At 38.5% G+C, this 24,556-nt stretch overlaps 1 protein-coding gene across 26 annotated transcripts in view; it reads left to right on the top strand.

Annotated features, from left to right (window-relative positions):
• LOC140248656 (poly(rC)-binding protein 3-like) overlaps positions 1-24,556 on the top strand; it is a 471,372-nt gene that overhangs the window by 389,200 nt on the left and 57,616 nt on the right. For 2 of the 26 annotated variants that reach the window (XM_072329573.1, XM_072329583.1), the window contains one exon: positions 11,155-11,202. The exons of the other annotated variants lie outside the window; for them this stretch is intronic. The gene's annotated coding sequence lies outside the window, so the exon portion shown is untranslated. The remainder of the gene's footprint in view (positions 1-11,154; positions 11,203-24,556) is intronic. 26 annotated transcript variants of the gene reach the window in all.

Below are 24,556 nucleotides of genomic sequence, written 5' to 3'. Positions count from 1 at the left end.
TGACTGAATCAGAGGAGAGCTGTGCCTTGCCCTCTGCAAAAACTGGTGCACAGGGATGGGAGAGGACAGCTGGGTGGCATTTAAAAATAAAAAAAAACCTGACAAATTTTGTGAGGTGTCTTCTAGACCCTGTACCCTGAGATTTATCTGAAGCATTTTTTAATCACTCCATAAAGTGTTTGTCTGCATCACTTCTAGTACTGATAAAAGGTTCTGGTTTCCTAAGGAAAAACACAGGTTCTTATTCTTTTCTTTGTGCTCATGTATATACTTAGACATAGATCAAAAATAGTCTGTTTGTAGGTTAAGCAATCACAGTGGTATTCTTAAGGAGAGTGAGGAACCAAATCATCCAAAGAATTTTCTGAGACTTTCGTGTGTATCAAATTCAGCAGTAGGTTGGGGTCCCAATTTATACTGGGCTGCTGGCATTCCTCACTGGAGCTGACTCCCATTGATTCAGCACCTTTTTGGAAATCAGGCGAAATATGCCTTGGGTTTGCAGGGTGGTTGCTCACCTCCCTTTTTCCTCCCAGTTTTGTGGCATGCATGCCTTTGTGTGGAAGAGCAGTTTCTGTCTCAGCAGCCCGGACTTACCATTCCCCTCTTCTGGGGAGTACAAAAGTGGAAGCCAAAAGGCAACCAGGCTTTGTGCAGTTCCCAAAACCAACTGCAATTTATTTGGAGATGGAGAAACATCATCAATCAAAGGAAATAAACAAGCTGCTGCACTTCTCAGAGCACCATGAGGAAGGAGCTGAAAGAGAAAAGATAAAATATCTTAGCTGATGGTGTTTAAGCTGTTTCAGTACTTTAGTACATCCTAAAGCAACAGTAGATACATGGTCTTTTTGCTTGGCAGTTCACTTTTGAATGAAGAAAACAGCCCATTAGAGTGTATATACTAGCAAACATCATTAAGACACAGGCTAATGTTTGCATACAAAAGCTGAATAGCAGCAGCCTCGGGGTAAATGCCTTTAAATTAGCAAGAACACCAAAGAGACAATATTATCGATGATACATCTTAACTGACAGTGATGGATTTGCTCTAACTTTTCATTTCACTAATTGACTTTGTAACACCTAACATCTATATTGTAAAAAATTAATCTTACACTTACAGTTTTGTTGTTTTGTTTTTTTTTTCAATAAGGTTGTGCACACAGATAATTAATTTATCTTCCATTTCCACTGACACTGATGTGGCTGCCATTGATTTTAATGGCAGAGTTCCTGGTGGTTTCCTAAAGAGGAGTGCTAGGTTTTTAATTTTTGTTTTCAAGAACTTGACTTTTGGAAGAAAGTATGAATTTGGAGGAGCCCTTTTTTAATGGCTATTTCCTTTTATAACATGAGCCTAATTTAAAACACATAAAGCAATTTTGTCTAACTCTTCTTAGCACTTGAGTTTGGAGGCTGTCTTCCTTACCTTTCCCTATGCAGTAACGCAAAAAACTAAATAAATAGACTCCAGACTTTTAGTAGTTATGTTGAAAAAACTTTTAATGAGATTGAGGGAATAAAAACTTTGCATACATGATTATAGTTGGATCCCTATTTTCAGGTAGGCTTTCATACTTTTTCCTGCTATCCTGAAAAAAAAGGAAGTGTACAAATACAACTAGAAGACTAATTATGCATAATGTGCCAGGAATGTTCGAGCTTTGAGGAGCAGTCAACTCTGCATATTTTCAAGTTGGGCTTACACCTTTGCAACAAGTAACAACCCATATGATCAAATATATTTGACCACTGAAATATATACTTTTGAATAAATGAAAAGATTAGGTGCACATATTTCTTTGAAGAAAATAACTCATCATCATGATGAGTTCACTCATCAGTTCAGCTCACTCAGTCTTATTGTTTTCAATATCTGGTTCAGAGCCTGCCATATTGCCTGGATGTTGATTAGATATGTTGTCTGTACTGATTTGTTGTTTTGGAGAGTGGTGACTCATTGTAAAATGGTCTGAGTCTCTCTGGCTTTTATTTCATTCTCTGTGTCCTGTTAACTCACTCTTGATGCACTCCAGACATTATCTTCATGCAGTAGCCTGTTCTTTGTCTTTTTTTTTTTTTTTTTTTTTCCATTATACAATATCTCATCACTTATATGTGGTCAAAAATCACATCATCAATTTTATAACATTACCCTACAATCTTACAGGCAGATTATTGTAAGTTATCAGTACAGTAGCTGTTTTCAAAATAGAGCAGGATCCTTGAGGCTTCTCTTCCCATGCAGTTTCTTAATTAGGTGTTCTCTGAGACATCGCTTCATTCTCTTTCCCTATCGAGCAGTAGACTACTATTCTGAAGAGTCATTCCTCCCCAACATACAGACTCGCTTTTGCTAATATATTTCTCAATACAGTCAGTACTACCATAACTAGAATTCAAAGGTGTGCAGCAAGACAAACCTTACTGCTGCATGGACACACAAATAAGAGCCACAGATTCCTAGTATTATTGGAAATCGAAGTTTTCCAGACAGTGAAGCATTAATTCAGCTGGAAACACCAACTTTTCTCACTCTAGCTAGAAATCTAAAATGCGTTTATAAAGAGATGAATCATCTCATTGCAGCAGATTCCTACTGTTTTCGCATTTGAACTTGCCAATTTCCCAGCTGCCTGCTATTTGGTACAAGTACAGGTAGTACCCTCTGTTGTGCTTTTTTGACCCAGATTCTTCATCCACATCAGTCACTGTTTGCAGTAAGCAAGAATTTGCATTAACAAAGCCCAGGTTCCTGCTGTCTTGTGACTAAACTTTCCAGTCTTTTCTATTACTACCCAGCAACCAGATAAAAAATAAAGCAGAGCAGTAAAGCCTGAAATACTCAATACAAGTGAAGTTCATAAAAATAAATAAATATACCATGTTTGTAGGAAGCTATACTGAAGGATTTGCATATGCTGCAATTTACAATTGCATCTGCTTTGCACAATTCATAATTGTTTCTCTGTCCCATCACAGCCAATGCAAAGTACTCCCATCTTCCATTTCTGTAGAAGACAGCCAGCCAGAACTGTCTTAAGAGTTTCTCTTCCCGTTTTGCCTCTATTTTCTGTAAGCAGGTGTAGAACTAGTTGGGTTGTATCTATCTTTGTAATGCATACTGGGATATCTTTTTATCTGCTCTTGAGGTGAATTTGTGCGAGCTTGCAAAAGTAAAATAAATTGTAACTTTTTCAAATGTTTTTAATAACATTAATAAGATGAAATCAACTCAAGTCTTTAACTAATGCCGAGTAAGCCCATACATTTCCCCTCCTGGGAGACAGAGCTGCAATTAGCATGTTTGAATGCCTCACTACAAGTGATACTTTGTGAAAATGCAGCACTTTTTGTGGGAATGAAAAGTGCAATTGGGAAGCATGTTGTTAATTAACAGAAGCATTAGTGTAGTGTTTGGTGTGATTTCATCCTAACTTAACAGAGCAGAACCTAACTGAAGAGCCAAAAAAAAAAAAAAAAAAGGAGCAGGCAAGCCAGAGCTCTGTTGTTGGTAGTTTTTTGCATCCTGAGAATTTGACTTTATACATTCTTCTAGTCTCCATGCATTGATGTAGGGGACAGAAAATAGTTAAGTAAGTGTTGATTTTAGCTCAAGCTTTCCTATCTTCTAAGTAAGCACTTCTGAATTATTATTTTGACAGTTTTGTTGTTGAGATCTCCTCAGTGTTTCACTCTGAGCTCAGACTGATACTTGACAGCTAATGTTTTTTTTTGTGGATTAAAAAAACAAAGAAAGACAGAGAAAGGAGAGCCTCACAGGTAATGACATCATTTTAAGGCAGCAGTATTCTCTCGTTTTGTGCTAATCCTACTGCCTAGACAAGTCTGTGTGAGAGTACTCACCCAATAGCACGTCAAAAACTCACTTCAAAGCGTGCTTTGGGTTCAAGTGCATGGATGCTGTTTTGTCAGCAAAATCAGCGAAGGGCACTGTTGTCTGCCTGTTGTAATGGTTTTGCAGAATTTTGGGAACAAATTAGTTGTGCTCCAGATGTCACCTGATATGCAACATTACTAAATACAAAAGTTAGTACTGGAGAAGGCAGAAAAGCTCATCTAAACTCATTAGAAAAGTTCTTAAGATATGCAGTCATCCATTTCAATTTTTAACTGTTTGTAAGGTAGAAATAATATAAGGATGGCAGTAACAATACAAAAATGATGGTAATAGATGTCCAAAGGTTATCTATAAGAAAAACTCACCAATACAGATGCCTTCAGTCTAGCTAGAAAATGATGAGGCTGGTTATCCAATCTCCATAAAGGAGAAGTCTAAAAAGAGATCCTGCCTTAGGGGGTGGTCAGCCCTTAAATGAAGTCTAGGAGAGGTGGAGTCAAGCTCCACCCCTTCCAGGAGCACAGCTGAATTACCTTCACCTGTGCTCCCACAGCTGACCCAACACTTGCCTCAGCTGATTAATCAGAGGTTCAGGCTGTGATTACCAGTTTCCCATACAATTGTTGCTTATTTTCATTCATTTAAAAGGCAATAATATTGTTGTCTTCCCTTGCCTAATGATGGTAACTGTTGAATGAAGTTACGTTTCAGAGTAACTGTGTGTGATATTTTTTTCTTGAAAGCCCTGGACATGTTCAAGAACCGTGTGGCTTTGGCACTGAGGAAAGTGGTTAGTGGGCATGGTAAAGATGGGCTGGTGGCTGGGCAGGGTTATCTTTCTATGAGGTCTATTCTAACCTTTGTGGTTCTATAAGTCAAAATAACAAAATGAAGCAGAACTGTAGCTGTCAGATGTGCTGTCCAAATTGCTGCTGATAGTCCTTTGGCCCCTATATGATATTTCCTTACATGCTGCTTTTTCCTTACATGCATTGCTGGTGTTGCTTTCTATTCCCCAGTTGCTGAGCTGCTTGATGCCCTACACCATATGTGTTTATGCTCCAGAAGAGAATATCTCTATATCCTGAGCAGTCTTAAAGCAGTTGTTCAGCACAGCTTTCTTTGGTAAGGGAATAGAGGTTGTTCTCATGCCTGTCCAGCCCCATGTTCCCATCCCTCTTCTGCCTGCAGATGCAGGAGTGATTCAGCTGCATCTGAGAAGGACAATCTAAGAGGCTGATTTTTTCCAGTGCTCAGGTTAATGATGGTGCAGTTTGTTGGAGTCGAAGAGAGAATACTGTTCTCGGGCTTCTCACAGATGACTTACTTCCAGGGCCCTCTGATTTCTGCTTTATCACTCATGGCACTAATCTGTGCTGCGAGGTGTGGTTTTCTGAGGCTGTCTTTCTCTGAGTTATGGAGAACTTCATAGCATATCCAAAACAGAAAGCAAAAGGCCAAAGAGAGCAGTGTGAGAGGGTCTGGGATGTGATCTGCACTTTGCAAACCGTGTAAGAGGAGTTATGGCTGGACAGTACACTGTCAGCCATCAGCCACTGCCTGTCACTGGTACCATTTGGTGCCTTGGAACACTAAAAATCTCTGTGTGAAAAACAGGCTCTCCAGTCCTGAGACCCATAAAGACAGGTCTGTTGCATCCCAATTGTGTATTAATGGTGTTGCAGTAGCCATTAGCAAGAAAAGATTGTTTCATTAATAATACTGGTAAAAAATCAAGCAATGTCTTTGTGGCCACAATGAACAGGACTGTGTTTGTAAGCCAAAAATAATGCAAGCTACAAAGCTTTCTTGTTTCCTGCAATCAAGTTATATTCCTGCATCAACGTGCATAGCAACAACTTTGAGGAACAAAGGAATCTTTGTCTGAAATAGATGATTATTCAGTTCTGTTTAATTTAGCATAGAGTGGCCCTTTATATTCAGAAGCTCAAAAGTGTTTGCAAATTGGAGTGCATAAAACTGACAGAATATTAAAAATATGCTTTTTAGAAATAGAAATGTGCTGAGCATTGCAGGGAGCAGACTTGAAGGAGTCAAATCTGGAAGGAAAGAAGAGGGTATAACTAAAAGTAGCGTTGCTTTTTCTTAGTGCTGTGTGCTTGCATGCGGTACAGCCACAATTCTCATTTCTAAAAAAAAAAAACCCCACCTCGTGGTGTGTGATGACTTGTGCATTATGTGACACTAATTGTAAAGCAGAACAAAAGTGGAGGTGATATTGATTAGACTGATAAAGCTTAATGAAGTAATTGTTAAGGCACAGCCTCTGTACTGAGTCCTTGTACGAGTTGTTTGCTCAATAAATAAGAAAATAAATACAAGGACTGTTTTAATGAATGAAGGCTTGCAGGCAGGGCACTGGAGATTTTATACCTGTGCTATAAATGCTGCTACACCACAGAATGGTAACTACATAGACTTAGGTAACATTTAGCTTTCTTTCTCGCTGAAGAAATTGCTATGTGTTCCCTAGTAGCAGTTCACGGCTGAGATGTCATTAGGTTTAATGTTGCTGGCAGTGATAGGCAAAGATCATAATGTTCTGTTGGGCCAAAAGGGTTCAGTCATTTTCTTTATGCTTCTCTTTTTGCTTGAAAGGAGATTCCTCGAGACAGAGACTCTCTTCATATTTGTTTCCATTGCAACTCAAACCCCACTGTCAGTGCTTAACAAAAAGTATGTAGTGTTGCTCTGAAAAACAACCTGAAAAGAACTTAAGCAGCAGAAACAAGCTCTCAGAAGCTAGTGAAAGCCAGATGTGTGTTTTCTTACATGCCTTCTACTTGGACTGTTTATATATACATGTTGTGCTACAATCATGAATTACATCATTGCAGTAGGTTGTTTTTGTTTTTTTTTTCCCAGAGAAGCAGCATTCCTTTTGGGCTTGGGATGAGTAGCGTTCAGGCCATTAATCAGTTTGGTGTAATGAATGAGGATGTTGTCGAAGAAGTTAATCTAGGAATTGACAGTTGTGTAATGAAGAGGGAGAATGACTTCAGGGAAAGAAATGACGGTCTTGTGTTGCAATCAGATGAGCTTGAGACAGGAGACTTCATTTCTGGCACTACTCCAGGGCTGTGGGGAGAGGAAAGACACTGGGGTGAGGAACTGGCTCCAAGCAGTGTGGGAATGAAGAAGTCCAGCCAGGCATACCCTTTCCCCTTGGCTTCCAGCCATGGGCAAGCCAGGCTGATCTTGCTCGCTGGGCTTCCCAGCAAAATGTGTGCTGCTGCAGTGGCAGCAGCTCAGTGTGTCCGCCTGGGCTCTAGACATGCCACCATCTCAAGTCTGGAGTGTGTATGCTGATGCTGAGAAATGGTCATTTTGTAGTGTGGGGAGAGGAGTAGTGTGTCTGGGCTTGAAGGCTTAGAACAATTCTTACTAAAATATAATAAAAAGGATTTTATTTTGTATGGTAGGAGCAAGGGAATGAGAAGGCCTGGCTTTAAAGCTTATGTCTGCCTACTGGTGTTTGATGGAAATACTTCTTGGAGGTTTGGATAAAAGAAGCGCAGCCTCAGAGCTCTGAGCTCACGTCTTGGCTTCAGCCCATCTCCAAAATAATGCATTAGCAAAATTGTCAGAAAGAGATTTCTATATAAAGGCATCCCAGGACACCGCCACAGAAATGGAACAATAAAGTTTGCTTCTGGGCTTTTGGTGGGAAGATCACGAATCTTGCTGTACTAGTTGTTCTCACCACAAACTGCAGTCCACGCATCCTCCTTTAATCATTCTAGCAGCTTCTGAACTAACCATATTACTCTTCTGTAGTTCTTCCTGCAAAACAAAAATGAGTTTAAATCCACTTAAGGTGAACAGGGAGAATTCAGTTAATAACACTGAGCAATGGCTCTGCTGGAGTGCCAGCAGATCGCTAAAATAAATTCAACTTGCTTGGCATGCCTTTGATGGGACATCTGCTGTTGAATTTCACCTGATGGTATCTGAACCCAAGTAGGTTTCTAGAATAGGGGGGGGAGGAGGATATTTTTTCCATGGAGACGTATTGACTATATTTCTTCAGCATTCAGTTTCTCTGACAGAAATTTTGTGTACTGTTTCTCTGAGGACGAGGAGGTGGGAAGCTTAGAAGTAAGGCTTACATGTCATCTTCTGTCTAAGGATTTCACAACATTTCAGAAACACAAAAGAACATTTTCGTTCATTGAACAAAATGTTTGCAAGAGAACTTTCATTCTCTTAAAAAGTTATGATTAATATAAGAGGAGTCAAAATCAGTACTTTTTGTGTGTGTGTTTTTTGGCCTTTAGTTGTCATAGCTAACTGGGAAATACTGCATGCTGTTCTCTTAAAAAGAAAACAGAAATCACACCTGTGACTTGATGCAGAAATTGTTGAAGAAAGTCTGCAGACTACTTTAAAAGCCTTCAGATTTGGTACCTCTTTCCACCTTGGCATTGCAGATCTGAGACTGATGAAGGCATCAATAAGTAAGAAATGACCCCTCCTCTTATGTGGCAAAGACAAAGACAGTTACAGTTCACCCTGCCAAGAAACTCAGTTCCACAAAACTGTTCCTTCCCTGGAACCCAGGCTGCGTGATTAAGAAACAGCAAGGAATTACAGGAAGATTCCCTAAAAAAAACAGCAGAAAACTTCAACCCTGGCCAAATAGAAATGGGCAAAACTGCCAGGAAAGAAAAAATTAACATGTGACTCTTCAGTGCTATCCATTTTGTATAATCAGTTATGGTGGCACAAATGTTTTTTTAGTCATCAAAGCCAATTTAATAAGTTACCATTTCTGCACTGTTGTTCACACATTTGCATGTTGTGCCAGTTTATTGGTTGCGAGATTGTGCTATAAACCAGACCCAAATTTGGTGTGTTTTTCTGTTTGGCTTGTTGGTTTGACTTGCTTTTCAAGTATATTGTGATTTTGTTCTGTGTAAGGTCACATCAGCATGACTAGGGGGGACAGAAGACTGCAGAAATAATGTAATGTAATGGCAAATGTATGTATAAAAAACTTTAGTTTCTTTACAGACAATTTAGGAGCAGGATAAAAATGCTGTATTTGTCAAACTGTTGACAAGCACTGGTTAAACCAGCTGTTCATAATGATCAATTAGCTGCCACAGTACAGCTAGATTTCAGATTTAAATCTCTTTCGATGCCAGTCTATGACAAATTTTAAATGTAATGCAAAAAGTGTGCAGTCATAAAGCATATTACAGCAGGAGACATACACCAAATAAGTGGATTAGCTTTTTGTGTACCAGGAACAAAAGGGGACACAAAAATCTCCAAATTAGATTTGTTTGATGTACAAACTCAAATGAAGCCAACATTTCTAATCTACTAAAGATGTAAATGTCTGTTTGTTTGCCTTAAAGAGTACAAGGTAATGTTACCTGCATTACAAAAAGTATCTAATCCTGGGTACTTTTAATAAATGAAGCAGTCTCACTGAAAACAAGAGTGCATGCTTAGGTGATATAAATCTAGGATGGCTTTGTAAATCCACAGTCATAGCAGCAGTGCACCTTTTATGTGATTACTGATTGGTCTATTGCTGGTAAGGACATGATTTTGACTATATGTTGGCTTGAAAGGCCATACTGGTAGAGCTTTAGCAATGAAAAATTACATCTTGCCAGCTGTAACCTGTGCCATCAGAAACGAGTAGTAAAAATCTTGTTAGTGCTTTCTTTAAGGCCTGTTGTTCAGGCTGTTGCTGTCACAGTTAACCCTGCAGGTAGAACTAGCTGTTGTTTCAATTTACCTTGGCTCTGCCTAGCTGTGTTGCTTATGACTTACCTGCAAAGAGTGGAAAGGGCTTTTGCCTCCTTGCTTTGAGCTAGCTAAGTCCCCAGGTAGTACATGGGATGTTTATTGTCTTAAATGTCTGAAGGATTTGCAGTAGCATTCTTGACCCTGAAAATGGGGATGTGAGTGTGTGAGGCTTGATGTTGAATTCATGGGATGCATAGGTCTAAATAGTGAGGCTCCGCTTAGCCAAAATTCTTGCAGCAGCTTGGAGGCCACTGTAGTGTAGAGTAGGTTATAGGTGGTTGGATTCACATACCATCAGTTGCGCCTGAGTGCTTGCATCAAGATTCTATGTATTCTGACATTTCCTAGCCAATAAGAAATACCAGGCTCAGGGATTTGCAAGGAGTTTTACCCATGTGAACCTGTAGATAAATGTAACTCTGCCCTTTTTTGAAGCACAGGCGCTGTTAGTATGGGGCTTTCCTGCCTATCCTTTGGCAATTCCTTTGTTGTTGCTAGCGTTTTTACTCCAGTCACTCCTCCATAATTGAGCTCACTGATTGTGTTGAGCTGTGTTCACATCAGAGCACGAGAGAATGGGGTGAGGAAAGGAAAAAGTTTCCTCCCAGAGTTCATTCTGCAGTTGTTTGGATCAGATCTGAAAATGAGAAAGGGAAAGGGAAGAGAGGCTGGACAGTGAGTTCTAGCAGCTTTGTGGTATCCACAGGCTGCCAGCTCATCCAGCAAAGACTTCTCCTTACTAAGAGCCACTGTTGTAATATGTGCTGCAAATGTATTTTGTGATTAGAGTTGGAAAGTGGAATATGGAGCATTCATGTGACAAACAGGATTCTTTGTTTAAAAGAAAGAATACCAATGGCAGAAAACCTCAGTTTTCTGTGAAAAAGCTGTTTTCATGTAAGTTTTTCAAGTAGCTTCTCAGTGACTTTGGCATTCGTGGGAGAGACCAACAACATGTCTTTTGTAATAGGTCGTGTACAAATTTACTTTCTGCCAAACCTACACGACACAGAGTTGAAAGTCTATGTTTTAATAAAATCTGTGAGTCATTTCATTCTCCTCTCCATAATTTTTTATGTCATCTGTAAGGAATTTCATGGCCACAAGTAAGCTCTGCTCTGATGACTTTGGTGGCAAAATTAGTAATTCTCTATCTCATTGAAAGAGCGCAGCTGTTGGTATACTCAGTCTATATGGAAAGTCAGGGTGGGTGTTCATAGTCCATCAGTAAAGAGGAGGTAAGAGTTTTGTCTTATGTGTTTCCAAAACCTTCATAGCAGAATTAGTCTTTCTTAGAACTGCTCAAATATCAGCAACTGCACTGTGTGTGTGCATGTACGGGGTGGGGGAAGTGGGCATGCGACTGTCCCTCTACATCAGCTGCAATGATTCAGAGAACAGAAAGAGAATGACTTGCATTATGTATTTGCATGAGCTGAGAGGTACTGCTCAAGTACTTGGTCATCTTTGCCTTTCATACTTGCAACTCTCCTCTTGTTTTGCAGTTGTGTCTGCTAGTTTTCTACAGCATTTTGGAGTACAGTAACATTCAGGTCTGTGATTTTCTCATTTATCTGTATTTCCTGGAGATCTGGATTCCACTGTTGCTTTTTTCATTGCAAAAACTATCTGAAAATAGAGGATAGTTGACAAATATTTAGGTAATAGAAATAGGAGGTATAATTCAGTTTCTTATTTGTGAATTGCTAAGAAAGTAGCTTGCAGAAATTCAGAACATTTGGGTTTGAGTCTCTTGAATTGTCTGGCAAAGGCCTTTCCTGCCAGGCTGCGAGTGCTGAGAGGGAAGAAAGCAGCACAGCCCGGAGGGAGGAGAACAATGTCAGCTTGTGTAAGGCCTGGGGATATCGCTGCAGATATCCCTCCATTAACACATACATATCTCATTTAAAACATGATGCTTTAGGCTTTATATAGCATTGGAAATTTTAGTTTGGAAGAAATACTCCGGGAGGCAATGATGTGTTGTTACAGGGGTTGTTTAGTTTGTTGTTGTTGTCTTAATACAGCTAGCAATAATAACAAATTAAGCATGTAATCCTTCTCCAAGGTCCTAATACTTCACTTGAATTCATGTTTCTCTGACTTAGGGAAAAAATAAAATAAAAAAATAGGTTCAGCATTTTCAGCCTACCTAAATCTTTTTTTCCTCCATTTTGCCATTAATCAAACCTGTCACGGGAAATCCTTGAGATTGGTTCACCACCTTTCCTATTTAGACTACAAGGAAGTCAAGGGAAACAGAGGGGAATGCTTAACATGCCATGTACAATATGTAACATGCCATGCACGTCTAATATATCCTTTCCCTTAAACACCTTCTCTTTCACCCTCTTATCTTACAGACTTTCGCCAGCAGCCTTTTACAGTCAACAGGACAAATAAAGGGATGGTAGATGTCAGCCAGCAAATACAGTTTTCCTTACCGTTGTTTTTAGCTGCCTGACATCCTTCCATAAAGGTTCAGTTTGCTCTCAGAAGAGCCCCTCCTGTGGCCTTCCACTACACACTCACCTGTGCTCACAGAACTGAGTAGCTGGATTGTGAATTTTACACACCCACAGAAGTTGTCCTGCCCTCCTTTGTGCTTTAGTGCAGGGATCAGAAGCACACAGATTAGCATTTTACTTTGACCTGCTTCATGCCAGAAGGGCAGTACCAGTGTATCCTTGCCAGTTGCTGTAGAATAGGCTTTTCACCCTGTGAAGTGCTGAGATTTCATGCCTTAGCTCCAGAGGTCTTGGGTTGACCTGGGGCTCATCTGTGGCTCATGAGTGATCCAGGCTGGCATTCACACTAGCAAGAGCAATGCATAATCTGACATTTGTGTATGGAAGGGCTATGAGATAAAACTGTAAGTTGCTGCTGCCTTTTATGTGATCAGAATGTTACCTCGGAGCATTGAGAGAGTGCTGTGGCTAACACTGACAGTTTTATGTATGGAGGACTCCATGAGAATGAACATACATATGTGTGTATGTATGCATTACGTGGCTGATCCCTCCATGGTCTTGATTTTGTATCACACTGCAGGGCAGGAAGACAAGAGATAGCTTAGTTGAGCGCTGCTGCTGCTGCCCAAAGATAGAGCTTCACTTTTATGATAGCATTTGAAGGTTTCGATCCTGAAGATCCTGTGCGTGAACTCAGCGTTAAACATTCTGAGAGCTATTGCAGTCTGGGAAAATATTGATTTGATTTATAAATGAATGCAGATTAGATCCTCTTGGCAGTGCTTTGTTGCCATATTCCGGTTAACAGAAAATATACCAGCTCTGTTACCAGTGCAGTAGGTTTTATGTGTAAGTGCACAGACATGGAGGTGCCCACTGCTGCATGTGCCGTAACTTGAACAGAGGGTAACTGAGCAGAACACAGTGAAGTCTCCCACATTGATTATTTTCTTACTTTACGTTATTGCTTCCCCTTTTGAGTTAGAAAATAGATATAGATAACTAGATCTGCCCATTACAAACAAGGTCCATTTTAATTTCAGCAGACCTTACTTGTTTTCAATTCGAAGATGTGAATTTAAGCTATGGGTGAAAATCAATTACATAGTTGAGAAGTGTAGAATAAGAAAGCGATTTATAAGGATCTATCCTTACATATTGCAATAAAAAAAATGGTACATTTGTATGAAGTGTACTGAGGGGAAAGGGAAGAGGGATAGTTAATATTCTGCAGTGTGATCTTCCTGCTGACCTAAAGCAGTTTTGTTGAGCAGTTTTGCTCCACCCTGGGCAGGTTCCGGGGTCTTCTATATGCTCAAATTCAGCAGCTTGAATCACCAGTTGCATAGCTTATATAGATAGTCACCTGTACTTAAATACAAAAGGACATGCCATTGTCTCAACACTTTGTGGGCATCTCTGCTATTTCTGTTGTCCTAAGTTTATTTTGGTTTTGGAAGATCAGGTCCCTGCTGCCAGTGTAACCTTTCAGGTGTCCTCAGGAAAGGTTCCTATGCTCTGCCTAAAACAAGAGAGATGGTCAAAAAAGCATGTTATGCTTTTTGGTCCCCAACTTTCTCTTCCTGCTGGAGTTCATCAGACAGATGCAAATGGTTCTTAAGGTTCTTATTGAGATGGATCTCACCTGATGAGCATCAGCATGGTTAGTACCCTTGCTGGGTAGGGTGGGAGTTTTTGGCTGCTTTTGAAGGGGAGTCCAAACTGGAGGTAATACACCTAGAGTTGGTACCTCTTCTTGCACTGCGTGCTTGCCTTTTCTTAAATGGAGGCAAAAAATTGAGATGCAAACACTTTTTTTTTTAACACTTTGATAAACACAGTCCAGTAATTCTGCTGGAAAAATTTTCTGGGGAGCTGCCTAATTCACCAAGAGCAAAGAAAAATAGTTAAAACCATTTTCATACAGCTGAAGCGGTAACAGTGAATTTACGTCTGTAAGAGGCAGCTGACAATAAAGACACAAGATAGCTCTGTTACCACCCTGGGGGAGCCTTGTTTTAAATGCAGTCCTGTACAAAGTAGTGAGCTTGTGGTGGCAGGAGGCCTATTTTGCAGCTGTGAATAAGCGCAGGAATTCCATCTCTTAACCTTAAATAGATAGATACAAAGCTGGTTACTTGAATTTACCCAAAGCGCAGGTTTTATGTCTGAAAACAGTTGTTTTTAAGAGGACAGAGGCACCTTCTTTAAAGATTATATGGATCAAGCATGGCTGTACCTACAGTATTTTCCCAAAGTTCTTTATACTCTGATTTCTATGTTTTGTTGTTTTTTTTTTTCACTTTTTCCATCTACTTTGTTGTTAATATTGATTGTGGTTGCTGCAATCCCCAATTAGCACCCAATTTGTTCAACTATTGCCTCCTGTCAGCTACTCAGTTGCCACTAACTCTTTCCCTGTCTTTCTCCATTACAAACTCATCACCCTGTTGAGGAAAAAAAAAAATAGCATAGTGACAGTTTGTTAGCTTGCTGCTTTCTCCTCTGCTACCTGCAGCATTGGGCATTTTCTGTCTCTCCTCAGATGATGGAAGAATCATAGAATGGCTTGGATTGAAAAGGGCCACAATGATCATCTAGTTTCAATCCCCTGCTGTGTGCAGGGTTGCCAGCCACCAGACCAGGCTGCCCAGAGCCACATCCAGCCTGGCCTTGAATGCCTCCAGGGATGGGGCATTCACAACCTCCTTGGGCAACCTGTTCCAGTGTGTCACCACCCTCTGAGTGAAAAACTTCCTCCTAATATCTAACCTAAACCTCCCCTGTCTCAGTTTAAAACCGTTCCCCCTTGTCCTATTACTGTCAACCCATTCCATTTCCTGTTTATATGCTTCCTTCAGGTACTAAAAGAATGCCCTTCTCTGACTCAATGCCACAATTTTGCCCTTGCTACTCTGGTTTCTCATCTCATCGGAGCATATACCCAACTTCCAGACTGGCTTACAAAGAGTATAGAACTTACAACCATGTTGTTCTCTTGAGTGATTTGAGCAAAGAGCAGCCTTGGCCTGGCTTGACCCAGACTTTGCTTTATTACAAGTGCTTAAAGGCTTACATTGTCTTTGGCGCTACAAACAGTCTGAGAGCTTCATCCCAAGGTCATGTGACTATGCTGAGGTAAACATCCATATGTTCTAACACTTATCCTCAATGTCTTCAAGGACACCTTTTATAAAAATATCTGGTGGCTGATACACTTCTGATAAGGCAGGGCAGTAAAGATGGTTATTCATTGTGCAGTGGTGGCCACAAACTGGTACTTCAGAGGCAAACCTATTTTTACCTTGCCTGTAAAATACTATATTCTTACAAGTTCTTTGGGGAGAATTTCCAACTAAGCATGACTGCTTCTTGTTCTTAGGCAGTATTGGCAAGATGACAAAAAAGCCTTATCAAATTATAATAACCGTTTGCATGTCTTAAGATAGATATAGTTTACTTTGAAGCTTTTGTGAATAGATGCTATCTTCTGTCAGATCTTCACCTCTTTCTCAGACAGTTTCTGTTTGGGAGGTTCATTGTGAAGGTAGGAGCAGGGACCTTGCTCTCCAGGTGTTCACATAGCTCTTCAGCAAAACATGCTGCCTTGAGGACTCTTTTTGTGAGCTGTATATTTTTGTTTTGCTGTGCGTTTTGAGCAAAGTGTGTGGTCACTTTCAAAAAGTTTTAGGGGTTTGCATTTGGGATTATGTCTTTCATGAAGAAACAACCAGGCTCCCAAACATAGTCTCTCAAGCTTGCCAAGCTACTAGGCACACAGGTTGTCAGAGTTGTTTTGCTGCTTGTGTGTGCAATCTGTGTGTGCAATTTGCTTGTGCTTTGCAGTGTGGAAGCTTTGAGTTTTTCAGGATCCTTGGTTCACCTGTGGTATTCTTCTAAGAAAAACTGAGAAGTGTTTGTTTTTCCTTTTTGTGGCCTTCCTACAGGGACAACATAGTGCACACGCACATTTGCGAGCACACTTTTGAAGAAGGAAGTTTCTTGCTCTGGATGGAGCAAGAAAGTCTCAGGAGGAAGCTGGGGCTGCCATTAGGTGAGGTGAATAGCGTAATGAGATAGGAAAGCCCAAATGTTTTGTGACAGTTGTGACATTAAGGCTACACAATTAAGGGAATCAGATTACTACTATGTTTTTTAGACCCAGCTATTGTGTGTTTGCATAATACTGACTGCTTCCAAGGACAAAGATTTTATTTTTTTTTTCATTACTACTGGAAGAACTGAATGGCCTTCTTTAGGATTGCCCTAAAAGTGATCTCTGCCAAAATACATGTGTCCAAACTGGTTAGATAATCTGCTTGGTGTGACTGTTTCTCTTGTGCTCACTACAGCTGTAGAGCGACAAGTAACACAGAAAACCTCCAAGAGGAAAGGAGAAATAAGACTGGCAGGATTTTAAGCTTTGAAAACTAAGCATGTTATCTTTATGGACAGCCTACCCTAGTGCTATGAATGTAAATGACTTTGGTCCTTAAAACCAGATTCTATGGCTTGTTCAGTAGTTCCTCTTCTTCCTTTATTTGGGTGTGCTCCTGCAGCACATCCTTACTTGGGCAGTGTATGCTTCTTGACTAGTATATGTTAGCCCTAAGCAAAAAGTAAAAATAATAAAGAGCAAAACAAACCCTGACCAATACTTGTGGTCAGTTAGAGAGTACTTTCTTAAACGCTTGCCGTGGTTTTACAGAAACTTTAGGAAACCTACCTATATCGTGGAAATAAACTGCAGTTGCCAATAGTGATTTCCACTGTATTGAATACGAGCTGATACAAACTCAGGCCTATTATAGATGCCTCGCACTTACTCTTCTGAAACGCGGGTGACCCAGTTCACATCTATTGGTATGTGGATGTTATCCATTGCAGTCGTTGCTAAGCTGTATGCTCAGCAGCGCGTGCTGCGTCACTCTGTAACAGGTGTCCACTGCAGCCGTGTTTGGAAGGATGTCAGGTCATGCTGGATCCTGGCTTTAGCTTGTTTAGTATGGGCAGTTTTGTCAACTGCTGCAGATCATTTCAGACTGCATTAACTGTCTCAGCGAATGAGCAAACGTAGTTCATGAAAATTACATTAAACTGATTGAGCACAAAGAGAAGCTTTAGCTGGAAAGTCTTATGTATTACATCTATGAATTCCATCTGAACATAAAAAAGAACTGACGTGGTGACTCATCTTTTCATGTATCATAATCCATTAGATGACAGCGTTTTCAGAAGTATGGGAACAACTAGGATTATTTTGATGTCTTCTGCAGCACGCGGCATAAATTTGCTTTCTCTTTTTTCCCGTCTCTTCCCTCCCTCCAACTGACTGTGTCTCTCTCTTTTCCAATTTATCTGGATTAAACAAGTCTCTGATTATTCTTTATGCCACTGCAAATAAAGTCATTTTCAGAAACAGATGTCGAAAGAGCCCAGTGAAATAATCCTGGAGGCAGATGCAGTCTTCCATAAGCTGCCAAGCTCATGGTGCAATCAAAGTGATGAAACAAAATGGAACAGGCTGCAGAAAAAGTAATTAAATTATAGTTCCATTGTAGAAGCACATTTTAAAATTACTGAGATTCAGAGCCCATAATGCTAGTATTATAGTTGAAAGAATACTTGCCATGGGTCATGAGCATTTTTTTTAACAGTTATTAATCATGCTTGACTGGAAAGACATGTGTAACCTACAACAAGCTTTGGCTGTAGTTATGCCAAAGGAAGCTTTTGTTCCCTGAAGAGAATTGTATCAAAGGCCAGAGTGTCCTATTATTGCATGTGCAATAGCAAAGTGCAGAATCTGAAAAAGGGCTTTTCAAATTTCAATACAGAGTACTTGGAGGGAGAGGGGGGGGTGAAAAAAATAAGCATTGTATCTTAGTGAATACTAGATCACATCCTTTTTTTTATTAACAAGTTACCTTACTCGTTATCTAAATAATGGTTAAAAAGTCTATAAAACACCACTCTTCTCCCTAACTTAGATAATGTCAAGATTCTTGTGAAAATGGAAAAGAGACATGAAACGTACAAAGCTCTAGAAATGAGTGACTTAAAAGACCTCATTAGCTCTTTCAACTCTTTTCCCTTTTCATTATAAAATGACTCAGTAGAACAGCTGATACAGTTTTTCCTCATAATATTTTTCAATAGCCAGTATCTAAACATTCTTTGTGAATCTGTTGACTTTCATATTAAAAAATTGAATGAACGAGATCCGTACTGCCTTTGTAACATTGTAAAATTGTACTGTTTTGTTTTCAATTTCAAATAGCTGTTTTGTATTTTGAAATGTAGATAATGGAATACAAAACCAGCAAATTGAAGTCTGTACTAAAAATCAGAAAAATAACTTATTTGGTTAACAAAACATATTACACCACAGAGACACTTGCACACCGATAGCTTCAAAATTTGACATATTGGTTCAATCTGAAATGGAAGTGAATTTTGCAAGCTAGAACTTCCTGTAAATTATATGCTGTATGTCTAAATTCTTCTTAAGACCTGATCCAGCATTCCCAACATTAAGTGTCTTGGCTGACCTCAGTGTATCTCTTCTAAAGCTTCAAGGAAGCTTTCTGTAGCCACTCTTAATGGAAATGCCAGATGCAGTGCCGCTTCTGGAGAATATTTTTCAGCCTGAGAGATACCCCTAACAGGTTTTGAAAGCAGAAATTTAGCTTTAATTACTTCCTTTCTGGTAGTTATGTCATCCTTACATCAGCCAACCACACTTGCAGCATCCTAGTTTCTCTTCTTATCTTCAGTTCCCCTAAATATTGCTAGTATTTCTGGAATACTGCCTTATTGCTGGCTGAGCTCCATTGCTTTCTTTATTACTAATGTACTCCTAATGCTGGCCTCTAGTTACCAATGTAGATATTACCCAGACTTCAGCAATGGTTTTTTGCTTGCTCTTTTTTTTCTCCTTCCTTTCTTCTTTTCTTTCCTTTTTATAAGAATCCCTTCCCCGGTACTTTTCTAGAGTTGCTGCAATAAGTCAGCAACTACTTTCTCTTGAACTTTATTTTCTTCCTTCAGATGAGCAAATGAACCACTCCACGGTCTCACACCAAAGGTAGGAAGGACAGCACCAAACCCTTCATAACAACATGGGTCCTGTTTTGTTCTTATAAGGAATATAGGACCAAATTTTGCATTCACTTACATGCGGTAAACTATGTTAAACAAATGCGTATGTGCAACAAAGCTACTAAAGTAGATGAAAAAAAAAAATATCAAATGTGTACCGTGTATCTTTTTAAAGCACTTTTGGAGGGAGTTCCTAGGAACATGGGAGCTTTTTTAGTGATTATATTATTTCACTTCTGCAGTCTGTTCCTCTCACTTTTCTCTCATGAGCAGTTTGAGTTGTTCAGACTTGAGAAGGCTCTGGGGAAAACTTACTGCAGCCTTTCAGTATAAAAAAAGTAGGCTTACAGGAAAGATGATGAAAAACTTTATACCAGGACAAAGGGAAACCATTTTAAACTGAAGGAGGGTAGATCTGTATTGAATATAAGAAGGAAATTTTTCTCTACTTATGGCGGTGACTTAATTCCTGTAGGATGTCCCTGCCTATGGTGGGGAGGTTGGAAGTAGATAATCTTTAAGGTCCTTTCCAACCCAAACCATGCTGTAATTTTGTGTGACTGGCTTTGAGTTGCTGAGCAACCGGTGCACATCTACTGACGCACTTGCTAGACGCTCTGCTAGAAGTCACTGCTGTGTCTGTACCATGGATTTTCCCTTGGTGGAAACATGACCTCTCTCCTCTAGTTAGACTGTGGATCCGTGAAATTTGTGTGAACTCAAAAGATAGGACATCCCTGGGTCTCTTCAAAATGATTTTGAAACCAAGTCAGTGAGTTTGTATCTACATATATATAAGTGTCTGAATGTGTCTGTGAGGAAAAAAAGGGGTGAAAAATAAATAAAAGGGGGATGCTTTATGAAGTGTTTCAGTTCAGTGGCATTGTGAAGCAAACTAGCACTTTATGCAAAAATATTTCCTTTTCAGTGGTTGCACAGGAGTAGCAAATGGATAGCTATAGCACTGGTTACTGCCAGTGCTAAAACAAAACAGAGTGCTTCGCTTTACAGCTGGCACTTTGGAGTCATTAATAAATAAACTATTTGATTTTTCTTAGCTTTTGAGTACTTCATCAATTAGATTTGCTTTTTGAGTTTTCAAGATTCTCCTTGTTTATATCAGCGACAAGCATATTGATTTAGGTTGCTTAAATCTTGACATGTGCTTTGCTCTTAACTCTGAGTATTGACTGTCCATAAAGAAGCCATTTATTGAGGAATGATTATTTTTTATCTTTTCTTTTTTTTTTTTTTTTTTTTTTTTTTTTTTTTTTTTTTTTTTTTCACCTTTCTTAAACCTATTTTCAAAGAACATGCTGGGAATTTCCTGATTTTCATTCCCACTGCACAGTCATGGGCTCCGCAGTGTAATTCTTGTAATGCTATTATTTTTTACTAATCACCAGTGATAAGCAACCTGAATATTCATTTTGTGAGCATGACATTTGATGATGACAGTTCTGACAAACTGACAGGGCATTGCAAGCTTGGTTTTCATTTTTCTTTTTGCCCCTGTGAATGACAAAGTCTTCAACAGCTCTCAGCCTATATTTGCATCTGTTAGGACTGTGTTCTTGCTGGACCAATTTCTCTTTTCTTCTCTTTAAGAATTCCCAGTTTATCCTTGCCTTAAGCAGGCATGAGTGTGGGGTCCCAGAAGTGGTCCTTTGACTCACAGTGACGAAAGTGACACCAGTTCCCTTGTGACAGAGCAATGGGAGCCCGTCTTCTTCCCTCCTTAAGATGTTTGGTTGTTTTTTTTCCTGTTAATGAGTATTTATTTATTCATCTAGAGAGCTTGAATGGATTTTCAAATCACAACCTTGTAAATAACATAATTAAGGTGATTACAGAAGTGACATTTTTGCTTGTTTGTGTTGGAGATTCAATTATATCAATATATAACATTTTTCTACTTAACAAGGTGAAATGTATTATTACTATTAGCTTATTTTCCCTAGCCAACAAACATGTTTTGTATTTGATTGAGTGAAACAAGTGAGTCATTCATCAAGGTAGAAAAGTCTACAAAACTTTCAATTTGCAAGTAGGTTTGACAAATATGCATATCGAAGGCAGATATCATTTGAACATTGATGAAATTATAGGAATACAAATAGATTTAAATATCTGTTTATTCTGTGCATAGTAGAAACATACGTCATGGGTCAATTTTTCCCATTAAAGAAGCTCTCATGTTTCTTGAAATATTTTACAGTAATAAAATACAAATAGTAAAATCTTAAAAACAGTTTTTGTTTTTTTTCTCTTGATCAATGAGGAATTATCAGAATTCTTCTTTCAAAGGAAGTTATAATTCTTCATTAAGTGCATGAGACTATTTTTGCTATAGATAAAGCTGTCTTTTAAAAGAAGTCATGCTTTTCTTAATACTTGCTTGTTAGATCATGGCTCATCAATCTTTAATGATTTTCCACATCTATCATATAAAAAGTACCCACATTAATTTCCAGCATATAATTGTGTGTTGTATGTATATGTATATATACACACACAATATGAAATATATACTGTAGTCATAGGACCATATAATCTTTTAAATGTGTATCTATAAATCTTGCTCACTCAAAGTATTTTGGAAATAGAGCATGTGAACAATTTCTCTATTCAATGAGAACTAATATGGTTATTTTTAAATCCACAAACAAAATTTGTTTGCTCCAGAGCATTTTAAGTTGTCTTATTTGCTCTGAAGTAAATTGAGGTAAATTTTCAACTGAGACGTTATTTCAGAAAGCTAAATACATCTATAATATGTCAAACGTCATGTATTTCACTTTAGGGAACAGAGATAATTTAGCAAATATAGCACACATTTACAATGTTTTGGTCATCCAAACATGTTGATGGTTTGGTTTTTGTTTGTTTTTTTTTCCCAAGAATAATGTGGACTGAAAGTCTTTTTTTGTATGATAGGATGTAAGCATTATTTCCTGTGCTGTTTTCCTTAGCTTCACTGTGACAGACATCTTTCTTTATTAGCTTTATTATGTAAAAATAAAAGTATTATAAAAAGCTTTATGCAACTAAGTTGGAGTATTTACAGATAAGCAAGTAAAACAAAATTTCTATTTAAAGCCTGAAAAAAAACCCAATACATAAGAAAGAGAAAAAAAAAAAACAAAAAACAAAAAACAAATGCTGAACTTGTGGATTTTGGAGCTAGAGGATAAAGGGGCAGGTAAAGCTGATTTTGTTCTCAAAGCTATGATTAGAAAATAATCTCTAGCGGATAGCTGGTCCACCATATGTGAATATTGTCTTCCCTGATCTTGAGAACTGCCAAGTCCACGATAAAGCTCACAGTTAATTGCATTGAGCACCATTAGGAAAGAGAAAAAAGCACTCTCTGGTCAATCCTGAATTCACATATGAATCTTCCTAGAGAATATTTGTACAGAATAATCTATGGTGAGCTGCCAGTATTAACATAGCCATAACTTCCAGATTTGTGGAGGAGTTTATGTTTTATTAGGCTAAGGTGACAGCTTCCATGTTAGCTGGATGGCATTTTTGTATATACAGAAGAGTTAGCTGCCAAATGGATCTGTAGCAAGTACTGCCATATGCATTGTTGTGTTGCTGTTGTTGTTTTTTTGTTGTTATTATTTCACAGCAAACTGTACTCTGTATTCTTGTCAAGGTAATTCTTTCTGGATTTTACAGGGGTAGAAAAAAAGAGTCAGAAAGATGGGAGATATCACTGGGAAAAGAATCACTGTGTTTTCCATAGCTTGGAAATAACTCAAGAAGTTTCTCTTGGGATCTTAGATTTGTTTTGTTTGGTGAAGACCATTATGCAGCGTCTCTGGATTTCCTGATACTTAGTTTCCATGCACTTGATAGCATTTATTGCCTGATGGACATATGATGTTTTCTGAAGGGATAATTTCCTATATTTTGGCAGTATGTAGCTGTCAATTCTGGTACAACATCATAACTTGATATTAATTGACTTAAGATAAGTAATTCATCATAACTGAATCATAATAATCATAATAATTCATAATGATACAATAGTCTACATGATGTTTCTGTGAGCTTTCTTCCAATAATAAATTATGCTCTACTATTTACTTGAAAGGCTTCACCGAAAATGTTATAAATGAAAGAGTAAATAAATCTGTTGCTGCTTATTTCTTTAAAGTAAATCAGAAAGCAAACATGCAGTATCATTGGCTGAAGTATATGCTTTTTGAACAACATGAGCAAAAGTAGTCAGATTACAAAATGGGGCTCCCATATGTCAAAAGCCTACATCGTTGCGAAAAGAAGTCTGTCTGTCTCTAATCTTTTGCTGTTTTCTTCAGAGATTATTTGATATCTGATGATGATCTTCAGAAAATGAGAAACATGTTAGTCCTATAGGGTAAGATATTTCACATTTCAGGGAGAAGATAAAGACAACTTTTTCTATAGGTTGTATAATTTATTCCTCTGACTAAATTTGTTAACCATATTCTTCAAGGAAAATAAAAAGGGTACCTCTTTATATACTTCATAAAATTACACCGGAAAGGCAACACTTCTGGTGTTTTACCAGCTTTTATATTTGATACATAAAAGTTGTTGTGCTATTTTTCTCAGTCTGTTATTTCCTTGCAAATTTCACATGTCTTTGGTGACCCTACTACTTCCAGATATCTGTAATAACTATAGAGCTTAACAGATCAGAAGTAGAGAGATTTTTACAATAATCAACAGTATCAACTTACCTGGTCCATAATACGACGATTTAATGGAGCCAATTTCTGTAGATCTTGTTCACCTCATTAAGGAGTCAGAGATTAACATTAAATCTATTTTGGGATATAAATTATAAGGATGTGAATAAAATATATAATCTCCTTCCTTTGCATACAGTCCTATTCAGTAATTTGGGAGATGGAACTGGCAAGGTAGAAAGGTTGATGCTGCACCTGCTTCCTTAGCTATTGTTTCTTAATCAGATTCTCTGGTAAGGTTTCTGTATAAAGCTGAAGTGCTTTTAAGGCATATTTTCTCTTCTACAAACAGTTGTTATTGAGAGAGAAATCATTTGAAGAGTTGTTGTTACGACTGTTACATTATTGTGGGCATCCTGTGAGCCTTTTGTTCTTAGTAACCACATATGGTTTAGTAACCTCAGTATGGTTTAGTAACACCAGATGCCTTTATCATTCGATTGATATACAGACTGAAGAAGTGTACATTTAGCAAACATTCAATCTTCCTTTTTTTACTGTAACTGAGACTATAAACAGACGGTGATAATTACTACTTAGCAACATTTCTGAAAAGAATATCCTCAAAATAAAACAGCATGATTGGAGTT

The sequence above is a fragment of the Excalfactoria chinensis genome, chromosome 2, assembly GCF_039878825.1.
Source record: "Excalfactoria chinensis isolate bCotChi1 chromosome 2, bCotChi1.hap2, whole genome shotgun sequence".
Lineage (NCBI taxonomy): Eukaryota > Metazoa > Chordata > Aves > Galliformes > Phasianidae > Excalfactoria > Excalfactoria chinensis.
The sequence above is the reverse complement of the archived record's forward strand: the minus strand, read 5'-3'. Positions and strand labels throughout refer to the sequence as shown.